Below are 14261 nucleotides of genomic sequence, written 5' to 3'. Positions count from 1 at the left end.
AAAAAAAGACTATATACTGTATGATTCAATTTGTATAAAACTCTATGGAATACCAACTAATCTAGGAAGCAGAGCAGTGGTTGCCTGGGAATGGGGGTGGTGTGCACTGGGGTAAGAAGGGCTAGAATAAGTGATGATAAGGGGGGACATAGGGGAATGCTTTGTCCAAGGGTTATTGGAGGTAGTGGTTATGTTCATTGTCCACATTCTAGAAGAATTTGCAGAAGTATACATATGTCAAAACTCATCAAATCTCACACTTCAAGTATGTTTAGTGTGTTGTTTATCAATTACAATTTACAAAGCTGTTAAAAATGTTCCTTGTGCAGCTCTGAAGGGATCTGAGTTGCACTTCGAAAGGTTGACTATAAGGCAACATTCTCTAAGATGAAAGAAAGGCTTAGGTTAGGACTTCCACAAGGAGGTATCTGTAATAGTGATAATGAGAGTTATTAAGAGACGGCTGAATAAATTGTGTGGGAATGGAGAAGAATGAATGAGTAAGTACTGTTGGCTCATCTGTGATGGTATTCCCTTACTCCAAAAACAGAAGCTGAAAATTATTTGGCCTCCAAAAGCCCACTGTAGTCTTATGAAGCATAACGATTTCTCTCCTTCAAGTTCAGTCTCAAGATTAAGACTGTTCTCAGAGTCCAGAAAGGCAGAGGAATACTACATAAGCTTCACCATATTAATTATATTTGCTACCATGTATTCAAGCAACAAGTATCTTTTGATCACCTTCTAAGTCGGTGCAAGGCTCTTGATTAGTCACCAAGATACAGGGAGCTCCACACATACACCTGGGATTACCAATATATTTAGCAAGATGAATGACAATTAAACGATTGCCTTTCAGAGCCAGAAGTGACTTACTGGCCTGGTGTTAAGACCCAAGGTTTCCAGGTTTGGCTTTTAATTTGTGCCCTATATAATTATGCATATAATTTTTAGGGTATCATGCATGTACCAATTACTGTGTTGACAGGTATAGTCCGAAAGTCCAACATCTATCTTGAGAGAAAACTTTGTGCCCTACATCAACCTTTGTTTCTCATAGTCAGGCTGGCCTCAGGACAAATAAAATTACATATAAATGCACCCTGACTTTTATTTCCCCCCATAGGTTCTAAATAATTTGGCTGTAACTCTTTGGGGATGACATTCATGAAAAACCCTATAATCTTTGTTATTGTGTTTCTCAGCTGCAGGTACTTCCAAAGCTGTGATTTATCTAAATTGTATTTTTGTGAAAGGGTTATAAAGGGGATAATGTGAAAAGTCTATTGGGATATTGTTAGTAAATTTATAAAATTACTTTCTGTATCCAGTTAGAGCAAGTAATTTTTTCACTCGCTGCTTTTAGGGCAGGCTTATGTATCATCGAAGACGTCAAGGGAATAAAAGTTAAGCACCCAAACTAAAGATTCTTTGTCTAAAACCATGTCTGTTAGGACAAGTTCATCATTTATGAAGCTCAAACATAGTCTTCAGATGAGTGAGCTACCTGAGCCCAAAGCTACAAAACTGTACACAGATATTTCCAGAATTCTTCCTCTTGCCCACTTTGTACTGCTCCTTCAGATGTAGGAGTGAGTTACTGGTCTCAGTGCCATATACCTACTACAGGAGCACATTCTCATGGCTGCCTGATGCAACCAAGGCAGCAGTCCCTACACAGGGCTTGACTCCAAAGAGAAGTCTGTCTTATATAATGGGTTCTCCTGAGCACTGCTATGCCCTTCTGTGGCTGAAAGGAGCTGACAGTACAAAATGCTAAGGAGGGTCTGACCTCCTCTGCTCTTGTGAAGATGAAGTCCTACTCTATTCACAATGCCACAGCGCCAAAGAATTTTGGAATCTCACCTGACTTCTTGGTGTTAGGTTGAGCAGTCAGTGAGTATGGAACATTTCAGTTCCTTAGTTCTGTAACCTTTAATCATATGTCTGGAACCTTTCCATCTTAACCATCTAGTTAATTTTTATGGATCCAAGAGAAATGCAAAAAGCCTATGAGCCAGAAGTAGCTAACATGAAGTCCAAAGTGAAAGCTAGTTGGGATTAGTGGCCGATAACAGTGCTCTGCAAGGAAACAAAGTTTTAGCAACAATTAGAACATCCAGCTGGGAAAATAGCAAAGTGTGGGATCAGAACTATCAAAGCCCGATTAATTCATTGCCTAATTTCTAAGCTATGTCAAATGTAGTGCATTTAGTTGCTGGGTCACAAAACTGCATAAGGAAAACTGGTAACTTGTCCCAGCTCAGCAGAGACTAAGGAGACAAAGAACTAAATGCAATGTGGTATCTTGGGTTGGATTCTGGAACAGAAGGAAATTCATGGGAAAATTGGCGAAATCTGAATGAAGTTTGAAGTTTAGTTCACAGTAATGCATCATTGTTGGTTTCTTAGCTCTGACAAATACACTGTAGTAATGGAAGATGGTACCATTAGGGTGACTAAAATGGGTGGGAGCTTGGGAACTTTACAGGGATTATCTATGTTGTCTGCAACTTTTCTGTAAATCTAACATTATTTCAAAATAAAAAATTTAAAAATGAGTAAGACAAGATTCTTATCCTGCAGTAGAGCATAATGGGAAAGATATTATAGTAAAGAGAACAACTCCATTCTAACACTAAATGATTTAACAACAACAACAAAAAATTCCCAAGGCTCAATGGTGCATCGGAGCCACAGAGCTCCTCATCCACACTAGAGTTTAATGAGAGTACCTGAGATCGATTCTAAAGGCCTGGCAGGAAAAGGAAATGTTGGCCAGAATTATAGGTAGGAGGAAAGGCATGAGATGTATGGCGAACCAACAGATAATTTGGAAGGGCAAAGGATAAGACTAGAGATGGGACCAGATCCAACTGTGCCAGGCTCACGTGCCGAGCTTAGGACCGGGAACTCTACCTGGGGGTTATGGTGAGTAATATCATCAGATCTGCAACAGCATGCATTTTTGGAGGCAGAGCTGAAAGTAGGGAGACAAATTAGGAACTTTTTGCAATGCTGTGAATGAGGCAGAAATGGTACATAGGGAGAAAGGAACATAAATTTGAGAATTACAAAGGAAGTAAAATAAGTAGTATTTAGTGAACCTGACTTGAGGCCATTGAGTGCAGAGGGAAATAACCTAGCAGAAAAAAAATATATCTTTGGATTATCACTCTACTATGACATGATACAATAATTAATTTTCAAACACTAATAGCTGACTTGTGAAAAACAGTTGAAACTCTGCTTAGTTCCTCTGCTGTGGATATGACACAAAAACTTGCAGTCAACAAGGCACCATAAATTCATGCTTTTAAAAACCCATATGCTTGAAACAAAATAGTAATTGATAAAATATTAAAAGTGAAACCAGAAGCACATAGCTAACTTGAATATAAGTTAAGATGTCTGTGAAGCAGAATGAAGACCTAAAAGCTTTTCTTTTAAAAAATGTTTTCTAAAATACAAAATTTATATTTTAAAAAAAAGGATATAGGAAAATGAACCTAAGAGAAAACAATAAATCAGAACATGGGAACCAAAATCACAAGATGCATTTTTAAAAATAAGAAATGAAAGAAGACATTTTCAATTTTCATTTTAAAATAGTTGTTTCTGTTCTTAAAAAAACAATGAGGTAGGTAAGAAAAGCAAATCCAGTTACGAAATTGGCATTTTCAAATTTTGAACAACACAACACTTGACAAAAGCAAATAGAACACCCGGGTAGGAAATGCTAGCCACATATGTGAGCGGTCATACTCTGTCTGTTTATTTCTTTGGGAAAGTGGCCGTTTCCATATGTGATCATTCTTTTAAGAAACCATTGGTACCAGGATATCTAGCTGATCATAAATAAATGACTTCAGCAATAAGTCTCCTATCCCTTCTCTTGAAGAAAGTTTAGTTCCATGAACATAATAATGCTGTTATAGGGTCATTTAAAATATTCCATTTTGTCTGGCATACAGTAAGCCCTCAGTAAGTCCATTATTATTCCCCAAAGCATCAATGATATAACTTATTACTAGTATTGTTATCATCATCATTTGGCACTCTCAGATAGTGTTAGAGATGATACAAGTTGTAAACTATTTCCCCTTTCTCTCCTTTCAATGAAGACCTACCAGCTCTTCCTTTGATCTGATTTCCAAAGACCTCTGAATAGTTCCTTATTCATTATTTAGTTTTCCTTTCCAAAAACACTTTCCTTTTTTTCCTTGATCTCTTATTTTCCCAATCATGGAAACCTCTTTGATTACTCTGTTTCTGTAAATAGTATCACCATTATTCCAGGCTTAAAACCTCAAACTAATCTTTCAATCTTCTATCTTCTTATTCAATTCAATTAGCTATCATCTGGAAAAAAGAAGAAGAAGAAGGAGAAGGAGAAGAAGAAGAAGAAGAAATGTGTCCTTTAATTCTCGCTCACATCTGTCCATTTCTTTCCATCATCATCACCAGCTTTAAGGTTTTAGGAGATCATAGCTAGCTAGCTGTTATTACATCGCATCTGATTTGATTCCCCATGTCTCCTCATAGTAAGCCTTCCCCTTTGCACAACAATATGTAAGTACTGTATTCAGCGAGTGGGACTCAATAGGATGCAAGTGGTAAACAGCATTATTCTTTCTTCTATATTCAAACGTGCTCGTGCACTAATTCTCTCCCTGCATCTGCCACGAGTCACAGGCAGATATACAATGGAATGAAAGAACAAAATCTTTCCATTTGCAACAATGTGGATGGAGCTAGAGTATATTATTCCAAGCAAAATAAGTCAGTCAGAGAAAGACAAATACCAAATGACTTCACTCATACGTGGAATTTATGAAACAAATGAACATAGGGGGAAAAAAGAGAGAGAGAGGCAGACCATAAACCAGACTCTTAACTATAGAGAACCGAGGGTGATGGAGGTAAGGTGGGGGGTTTACATGGGGGATGGGTATTAAGAGGGGCACTTGTGATGAGCACTGGGTGTTGTCTGTAAGTGATAAATCACCAAATTCTACTCCTGAAACTAATATTACACTATATACTAACTAACTAGAATTTAAATAAAAACTGGAAAAAGAAAGCAAATTTTCTAGGCCCTTTTGGTCACAGTCTCAATCTGGTCCAAAACAATTTAAAAGTCTTCCCCTCCCTTCTCCAACCTCCCTACTAGCCCTGACAGAGTCTGTATCAGATGTAAGCCTGCAATGAACAGTGGGGACTTATTTTATTTCTCCTCTGTTCCTCTGTCACGTTCTCCTCCACTATTGGCTGTTCTAACAGACACCTCAAGAGCCAGGACACAGGAAAAAGGTGATGAGAGATAAACAGAGTTGTGACAGGTGGTTAACTAAAGGCATTCATCCTTCCAGATGTGATGAAGGCTCAAATACTGTTTCATTTCCATTCATTCTCATCTGGGGAGCACTTTTTTTTTTTCCTAAGACAGAGCATGCAAGCAGCAAGGGACAAAGGGAGAAGGCGAGAAAGAATCTTAAGCAGGCTTCACGTCCTGCATGGATCTCAATGCAGGGCTCGCTCTCACAACCCTGAAATCATGACCTGAGCCTAAATCAAGAGTCTGACACTTAGCTGACAGAGCCACCCAGGCACCCCTCATTTGGGGAGCATTTTCGTGGGCTTTCCAAAGTGTGTCTCTTAGGACTGCTGACTGCAGTTATCAGGACACGGTCCATAGTGATCCCCTGCAAGGGCGATATAGACCTAAAGGTGCCCCTGTCCAGAGAAGCTCCCTCTGATCTGTTCACCCCCCATGCATTTAGGATAGAAGTGAGCATTAACGACACTAAAACCAAAGTTTTCCAATCTGCTAGCATGCTTTCCATAGTCCTACAGGATTCAACGTACATATTCAACCCCTATTATTCTCAATTTCTACTGAAATTTCGTAAGAAGAATTCTTTTACTGTTAAAACTAATGTTTTCGGGACGCCTGGGTGGTTCAGTCGGTTAAGCATCTGCCTTCGGCTCGAATCGTGATCCCAGGGTCCTGGGGTCGAGCCCCACGTTGGGCTCTCTGCTCAGCAGGGAGTTTGCTTCTCCCTCTCCCTCTGCTCTTCTACCTGCTTGTGCTCGCTCTCACTCTCTCTCTTTCAAATAAATAAATAAATAATATAAAAAAAAAAAAACAACAATGTTTTTAACTCACACTTCTATGAAAAGTCATCATATGCTCACAAGGCCCATAAGGCTATTTTCCTTAGGCTAAGATTCTTAAATTAAAGCTCTCTCTAATCTTCTCTGACTGGGCATTCTAATCTATTCCCTACAACTAAGCCAATCCAGAAGTCCTGTGCTGCTCCAGATCTAATCACTGCTTTCTGAGTTCTGGCCTTTTTGTACCTCCAGCCTTTCCTCCACTCTCCACCCACAGACTCTTTTTCAATCTTTATTTTCAATGAAACTGTGAATTTGATTAATTCACACAGTAAAGGAACTAACTGAAGGGATAGTAGAGAGTTCACATAATCACCTGGAAAGCCAGAGAACTCTATGTGGAAGGAAATTGAGAAAGGAAGAAATCTATGTCTTAAACTTATGAGCAAGGAAAATAACAATTTGAGGTGATGCCAGAATCTTCACTGCTAATGTGAGATGAATTTGTGACTGGATACAAATTGCCCCTAAGCTGATCTGCCTACTTGGTATCATGCCTGGAGTCATGATCTGCATGGCCCCCTTTTAACACTGAAAGAGTAGACTGGTACGAGCTAATAATCAAGACTGAGAAGGTGCTTGTTTCCTCCAAGTAATAAACACGGTTAATCCAAGGAAGGAAGGGATGGGGGGAAGGAGGGAGGGAGGGATGGAGGGAGAGAAAGAAAGAACCCAAGATTATTTCATAGGAATGATCTGTTGGGGAGACCCTCAACGTTATCAATCATCATTACACCACTGGGCCCTCCAGTCTTCTGCAATCACAGCAAATGCTCTCTCTCCCTGGTCTTTCCCTTTGCTTTATTTCCACAAGATTTAAAGTTCGAAGCAAGAACACACAGTTAGTCATGGCTGACTCACACGTCCACAACTCAAAACCACGGGGCAAGGGAAAGTTACTTAGCATGGAAGATTAGTCAAATATATGATGTGGGGCACATATCATTGTTTTTATAAAATCCCAAGAGAATATATTAAAAATAATTTGAACTCAAGGGAGATATCCACAAAGCAATTAGGCACAGACATATACGCAAAAACTCAATGTCTCCCTTACACAAAAACAAAGAAAACCGCAATGCCAAAGACATCTAACACTTAAAAGGGAAAAACAAAATATAGACCCTTATGAAGAAAACTATAGGGGTACCTGAGTGGTTCAGTCAGTTAAGCATTCAACTCTTGATTTTGGTTTAGGTCATGATTTCAGGGTCCTGGAATTGAGCCCTGCGTAGGGCTCCATGCTCAGTGGGGAGTCACCATGAGGGTTCCCTTTCTCTCTCTGAACCCCCCAACTCATGCACATTATATCTCTCTCTCTCAAATAAAAAAAGAAATCTTTTTAAATTTAAATTCAATTAGCCAATATACAGTACATCCTTAGTTTCAGATGTAGTGTTCAATAAATCTCTAAAAAAAAAAAACAATAAACACTATTTCAGATGTATAATGGAAGAATTGAATAAATAAAAACATTCATTATTTTTGGGTGGAGAGACTGAGTATTTTAAGGTAGCTTTATTTATACTCCAAGATGAATCTGGACTAAGATTTGTAGCCATATCCCTCCTTACTTAACAATAGGAATTTAGTGTTAAATTTAGTGTTAGATTTAATTAATTTGATTGAACCTATTTATCTTTTATGTGGGGAAGGAGCGGTGTGTGTGTGTGGGGGTGTGTTGTGTGTGTGGGTGTGTGTTTGTGTGTGTGTTCTGGAAATGATTTGAAATTGGCCTATAGATAATTTATAGATACTTAGGTTAATATGCTTGATATTAAACATGAGTAATTAAACAGAAAAAAGTGTCTAAGTTCGTGGTAGAGTCACAGCATCCACATTTCTACCCAAAGAAGTGTTCATATTTCAAATCTGAAATCCCACTAAGGAAATCATGTTAACTTTTAGCTTATCTTCCAACCTGTCAAGCATTAAACATGGTCACTTATTCATGGACAGATTCCATTGTATCCTCCATCTAGTTCAGAAACTAGAAGGTTAGATTATTCTTAGTTTTTTTATGTTCCTTTGTCCTGCTATTAGGAGTCTGAACAGATGAGAAGATAGGATCTAAGATTGTTAAAACTCATTTTACAGAGTCTCCCGTCTAATTATCAGGTTATACTCCAGACACAATGTCATTACTGATGGAGATTTGATGAGGGTTGGAAATTAGAGAAAAAATAAATAAAGCTGAGAACACTCAGGGAACTATCATCAAATTGTTGGCCAATACAGAGTATTCTATTCAGTGGATATCCAGAACAAGACTTGTTTTTTACTCCCCTGATCCTAACAGGTTCCTTTACCAACTCCTGTGACTGGAGAATATCAGAAGATCAGAAGTCCTGTGTAACAAAATAAAATGCTGAAGCCCTGCCTGGTATCAATGTTCCTATTGTCAAGTGCTTTTGTTCTACCTCCAAATCTCCACCCATTGTCCGCTTGGTCTAGAGCCACTGGGGGAGGCTACCTAACTTGTTCCACCTCAGTAGTCCACAGTCATGTGTTCTGAAGAAGAATATGTCAGTGTGCTCTCACTAGTCACTTTTTATCTTGAAGAAGTGAGGTGTGGATTTGTTTACAAAAAAAAAAAAAAAAAAGAAAGAAAGAAAAGAAGGAAGGAAGGAAGGAAGAAAGAAAAAGACAAACAAATAAAATGGGAATGTTATTCACCCAAACATCTTCCCCTCATATACAGAAAGACTCAAGTGGATCCACTGGTTACTTACCAGGTCCTTCCTGGTAAATCCCTGACCGAAACGATATTTCCTACATTAACTAAGAACATTAAATCTCCTTTGGTTTGATCTGAAAGAGAATATAATGTAAAAAGTTACCAGAGCCAAGTCCCTTTCCAGTATTTCATAGTGGTCAAAGCAGGCCCTCATATAGAAAGGACGTGCTGCCACCCACTCACCCATTCAGAAAGACAAGGCATTCATTCACTCATCCAACAAGTATGTACTAAAAAAGTACTAATGCCAAACACTGTGGACTCAGGAGTGATAAAAAAATAAAAGACAAAAATTCATGTCCATGGACTTTTATATCCCAGTGCAGAGAGACAGCCAATAAACAAAATAAATAATAGCCCCCTTTCAGGCTCAATATTAGCCTGTTTCAACCACATTGTTCTTTGAGGCCACAAAGATTGTGGTGTCAACTGACTTTTGGCTGGTTGGAATCTTGTTTCTAGTCATTTCTCTGCTACTTTTCTTTCTTGCTGGTTATCTCCACTCCAAGGGTTTCCTTTGCTACTACTTCCAATCCAATGGACTACTACCTCCAATCCAATGCCTGCAATTTAATGAGTTTCTGCTAAAAACATTACTACCCCCAGCAAGGCCCATTAAACACAGAGATGCAGTGACTGGAAAAGAACCACTGTTTATTACATTTTAAGAAGAAAAAAGCTGGGGTCGTACATTATTTATGAAATGTTTATGTCATCCAACACTAACATAAACACAGACTGAGAAAACATAATAAACACAGCAGCTCTTCCCTCAACCACTTCACTGTTCAAGTCTTTTTTTTAAGATTTTATTTATTTATTTGAGAGAGGGAGAGAATGAGAAAGAGAGAATATGGCGGGGGAGGGTCAGAGGGAAAAGCAGACTCCCTACTGAGCAGGGAACCCAACAAAGGACTGAGTCCTGGGACTCCACGATCATGACCTGAGCCAAAGGCAGTCGCTCAACCGACTGAGCCACCCAGGCGCCCCTGTTCAAGTCTTTTAATTGACAGTTCGGGTTTTCAGTTTTTCACTCTTTTATTTTTTTTAAAGATATTATTATTTTTTTTATTTTACAGACAGAGATCACAAGTAGGCAGAGAGGCAGGCAGAGAGAGGAGGAAGCAGGCTCCCCACTGATCAGAGAGCCCGATGCAGGGCTCAAACCCAGAACCCTGGGATCATGACCCGAGCCAAAGGCAGAGGCTTTAACCCACTGAGCCACCCAGGTGCCCACAGTTTTTCACTCTTTAACCTTTTATGATACTGCTTGACCTAGTAATATGCTAGTCAATCTTCATGCCAGATCTCATTATATAGCTAGTTAAATACAAAAAATCATACATTCAAGATGTAAAAAAATAACACCTATTTTTGAAACAACTTTGTTAGGAAGGAAAGTTAAAAAAACTTTATTGGGCTCTGCAAATAAATTTGGTGGGGGTGAAGGCTCTAAGCTCTGAACTCCAAAGTTAAATTTCTAATTTGGCTTTTTTTGAAGTGATGGAGCTCCTGTCTATTTTAACACGTCTGGTGTGAAGATAAGTCTTCACAGATTTAGAGACAAGTGAACGTGCTTTGGAAGTATTTGCACTTTATCTCTCTGATGAGTGTCTTTTAAGAACAATAAAGAGATTTATTTCTGTCAGGTAGTAGTGAAAATATTATGAAGGCCGTTACTGCTTTGATATTTCATGAAAGGCATGGAGTTATGGCAGCTGAAGCCTGAAAAAAGAGGAACTGGACAATGTCTATTGAGTTGAGAAACAGAGAGTAGGGCAAGGAGGGAGCAGAAGGGAGATGACATGTCCTCCATTTATCTTTTCCAAATAGATGACATATTTAGGGAAATCAAAATAACCATACATGTAAGACAATGTCTATTTAAAAGATTCATTGATTATGGTACTTTTTATAGTTCTAGCACGAAGGGCAACAATTTTTCAGATTATAATTCTGTACTAAGAACTCTGCTTTACTGAAAATATGAACTTGTCATAAAATGTTAACTGTAAATTTATCCTGACTATAAAATTAAGCATGTTACTGATTTATGATAGAGAAGCTACCAATAACCAATTAACTATTTAGGAGTTGGAAATGGGAGAGTAAATGTCATTCTAAAGAATGAATTTGGGGGTACCTGCGTGGCTCAGTTGGTTGAGTGTCTGCCTTTGGCTCAGGTCATGATTTCAGGGTCCTGGCATGGAGCCCCAAGTTGGGCTCCCTGCTCAGTGGGGAGTCTGTTTCTCCCACTGACCTACTCCCCTGCTCATGATCTCTCTCTTTCCCTCTCTAACAAATAAATACAACCTTTTAAAAAAAAAAAAAAAGGAAGAAGAAGAAGAAGAATGAATTTGTTCAAAATTATCTTTCTCTTCTGGGACACAAACTTTCAAAACACATTAAAAGTTGGTATAAGTCAGCACTCCCCCCCCCCACTGCCCATGACTAAGAGCTACAGGTCCATAAAAGGATAGAAGAGGAACTGAGATGATGTGTTTCTAAGTTTCTAAAGTTATTTGGGAGAGTAACTTTATATCTGTTTAACCTAATAAAATCTATGGATTTGTATTATTTATTTTGTACATTTCATTTTTCTATTAATTTATTTTACAAAAGTATCTCTCTGAAACATACAGAAATTAAAAATAAAGAAAATGAAGAGAAAGGACACACCTTCACCGAAGTTAGAAAACAAACAGAAAAACAGTAAAGAAACAAAAAGAGTAACTGAGATAATGGAGTTTTGGCTTTGTTTCCTTTAATTTGTAAGGGAAATTATTTTTTTAACATAAGATAATGCTTATTTCCTCTGCCACTACCTGCAATGACTAGTATCTTTCTTTTTCAAAAATGTTTTATTTATTTATTTGACAGAGAGAGAGAAAGAGTGAGCACAAGCAGGGAACGCTGTAGGCAGAGGGAGAAGTAGACTCCCCACTGAGCAGGGAGCCTGATGCGAGACTGGATCCCAGGACCGTAGGATCATGACTCAAGTCAAAGGTAGATGCTCAACAGATGGAGCCACCCAGGTGCCCCTGTAAAGGAAATTTTTTTTGACAAAAATTCTGCCACAGAGGTTAAGACAACTTCTTGGAGGCTTTTTTTTTTTTTTTTTTTAAATTTCCTCCTCTCAAGTCCCTGATTTCCTTTAGAGTATGGGCAACTTGCTCTGGCATTGATTTGACTGGGTCAAATATATTGCTTCCATCAGCTTCAATAAAGCAGATTTTTTTTTTCATTTTATTTCATTTGTTAATAATCTCAACAACTTCCCCTTAATTTTTTTCACACAGCCACATATTTCTAATAGAAGTTTCAGACTTAACTAGAGCCAATTTCATATCCTTGGTATTACAGTAGGTAATTGGTTGCTTATCTCTCTTTTTCACTCCTGCCATAGATTTATCCCTACTCAGTGAGTGTCAGTTCCAAAATATGGCTGCTCTTTGTCAAGCTTTCTTTTCATAGGCTTTCTGTGGATTAGCATTGGAACTAATGGAAAATGTCTTACAGTCAAGGGACCATCCTCCCACCATGATCACATCGGCTTCATGACAGAGGCAGACAGTCATACATGTTGTTCCCGCCTCTTCTCCATTGTGTGTATTGCTGCAGCTGTCTGGACGTGGTCAGCATATTCAGGGAGCAAAGAAAAACAACAAGTAGGGAAAGCTAAATATTTTCCACCCCATGAAATAATCAAGTTCTTTACCTAATGAGCAAATTCCCGTTGTAGAGAGGACAAGCAGAAATTAAGCTTCTGAAGAACAACTAAGAAAAACACCCTGAGACAGCAGATCCTAATAGATGAAAACTCAGGGGAAAAAAATCTACCTATAATTTTTTCCCACTTTGTCTAAAACATGCTCTAGGTTGGCTTTACATTTTTTTTCCTGTTTTACGACCTATTTCTGTTTTTTATTTTTTATGTATTTTTTCAAGTTTTTGTTTTAATTCCAGTTAGTTAACATACAGTATAATGTTAGTCCAGCTGTGCAATATAGTGATTCAAAAATTCCATATATCACCCACTGCTCATCACAACAAGGGCCCTCCTTAAATCCCATCACCTGCCCCACCTCCCTCTGGGAACCATCAGTTTATTCTCTACAATTCTTGAGTTGGCTCTCTTTTTTTTTCCCCTTTCCTTTTTTGTTTTGTTTCTTAAATTGTTGGCTTTGTTCTTGAGCAGAGAAAGAATTACAGGGGCTTTCAAAAGGCAATTCTTTAGTATTGGCAATAAAGAATGAACTACTGATACAATAACACGGATGAATTTCAGAAACATTACATCAATGAAGGAAGGAGACACAAAAGAGCATACATAGACTGAATTCATTTATATGAAGATCTACCCAAAAAACAAAAACAAAAACAGAAACAAAACTGATCTCAGTAGTGAAACATATCACCATAATGAGTACATCCTGAATGTAAGGGGTAGAAGTAGGTACTGACTTAGAACAGAACTCTCTGGAATCACGGTAATATTCAATATCTTCACAGGAGTTTGGATCACACATGTGTATGCATTTGTCAAACCTCATCAAATGGTATGCTTGAAATGTATGCATTTCCCTGTGTACAAAATGTACCTTAAAAATAGAAACAGAACAACTACAAAACCCTTTAATTATATGCATGTTGAAGTGTCTAGAATTAAGTATACAAATATCTCCCTTTGAAATTTCATTCAAAAACTGAGATAGACTGATGGCAAGACAGAGATAGGTACAGATGGATAGATAATATCATTAAGCAAATATAGAAAATATCAATCATAACATCAATGAGAACTATGGGTATTCACCATACAATCCTTTCAACCCTTCTGTATGTTTGAATTTTTTCCTAATAAAATGTTTGTTGGGAGAAAAATAGTTTTTTCCTCTCTGAGTCCAAATGTATCTCCCCAAAATTCTGTCAGTTCCTCTGAAATGGCCCCCATTAAGTACTATAAGACTTGTTAGATCATTTTCCCAGATCTTGAAGTGAAAACTCAAATGGGATGTTAAAAAAAAAAAATACTGAGAAGAAAAAACCCCACAATTAAACAACTATTCATATAACTGGTACTGGCAATATCTCATTTAATTCTTGAGAGAACTTAAATTAGGTATTGTTTTGGGTGCCAAGATCATGTTTTTTTGTGACAATAGCCACTTAAGTTCTACAGTCACTTAAAAAAACCCAGAAATTAGTGTTTCACACAGCACTCTAGATTTTATTAATGTCTTGATGGCTTTGGGGGCAATGGAGGCAAAAAAAAAAAAAAAATTAAAAATCTCCCAAACAGACATTCTAAAGAACCATTTTAAAAAGAGTAAAACACCTCCCCCAT

The 14261-nt window shown here is 37.9% G+C and overlaps 1 non-coding gene across 1 annotated transcript; it reads left to right on the top strand.

Moving 5' to 3' along the window:
* Positions 1-6545: 6545 nt before the first annotated feature.
* Positions 6546-6690, top strand: LOC122905606. The gene has a single exon (XR_006384368.1). It is a non-coding gene; the product is annotated as a U12 minor spliceosomal RNA (small nuclear RNA).
* Positions 6691-14261: the final 7571 nt, after the last annotated feature.

The sequence above is a fragment of the Neovison vison genome, chromosome 4 (genome assembly GCF_020171115.1).
Source record: "Neovison vison isolate M4711 chromosome 4, ASM_NN_V1, whole genome shotgun sequence".
Classification (NCBI taxonomy): domain Eukaryota; kingdom Metazoa; phylum Chordata; class Mammalia; order Carnivora; family Mustelidae; genus Neogale; species Neogale vison.
The sequence above is the reverse complement of the archived record's forward strand: the minus strand, read 5'-3'. Positions and strand labels throughout refer to the sequence as shown.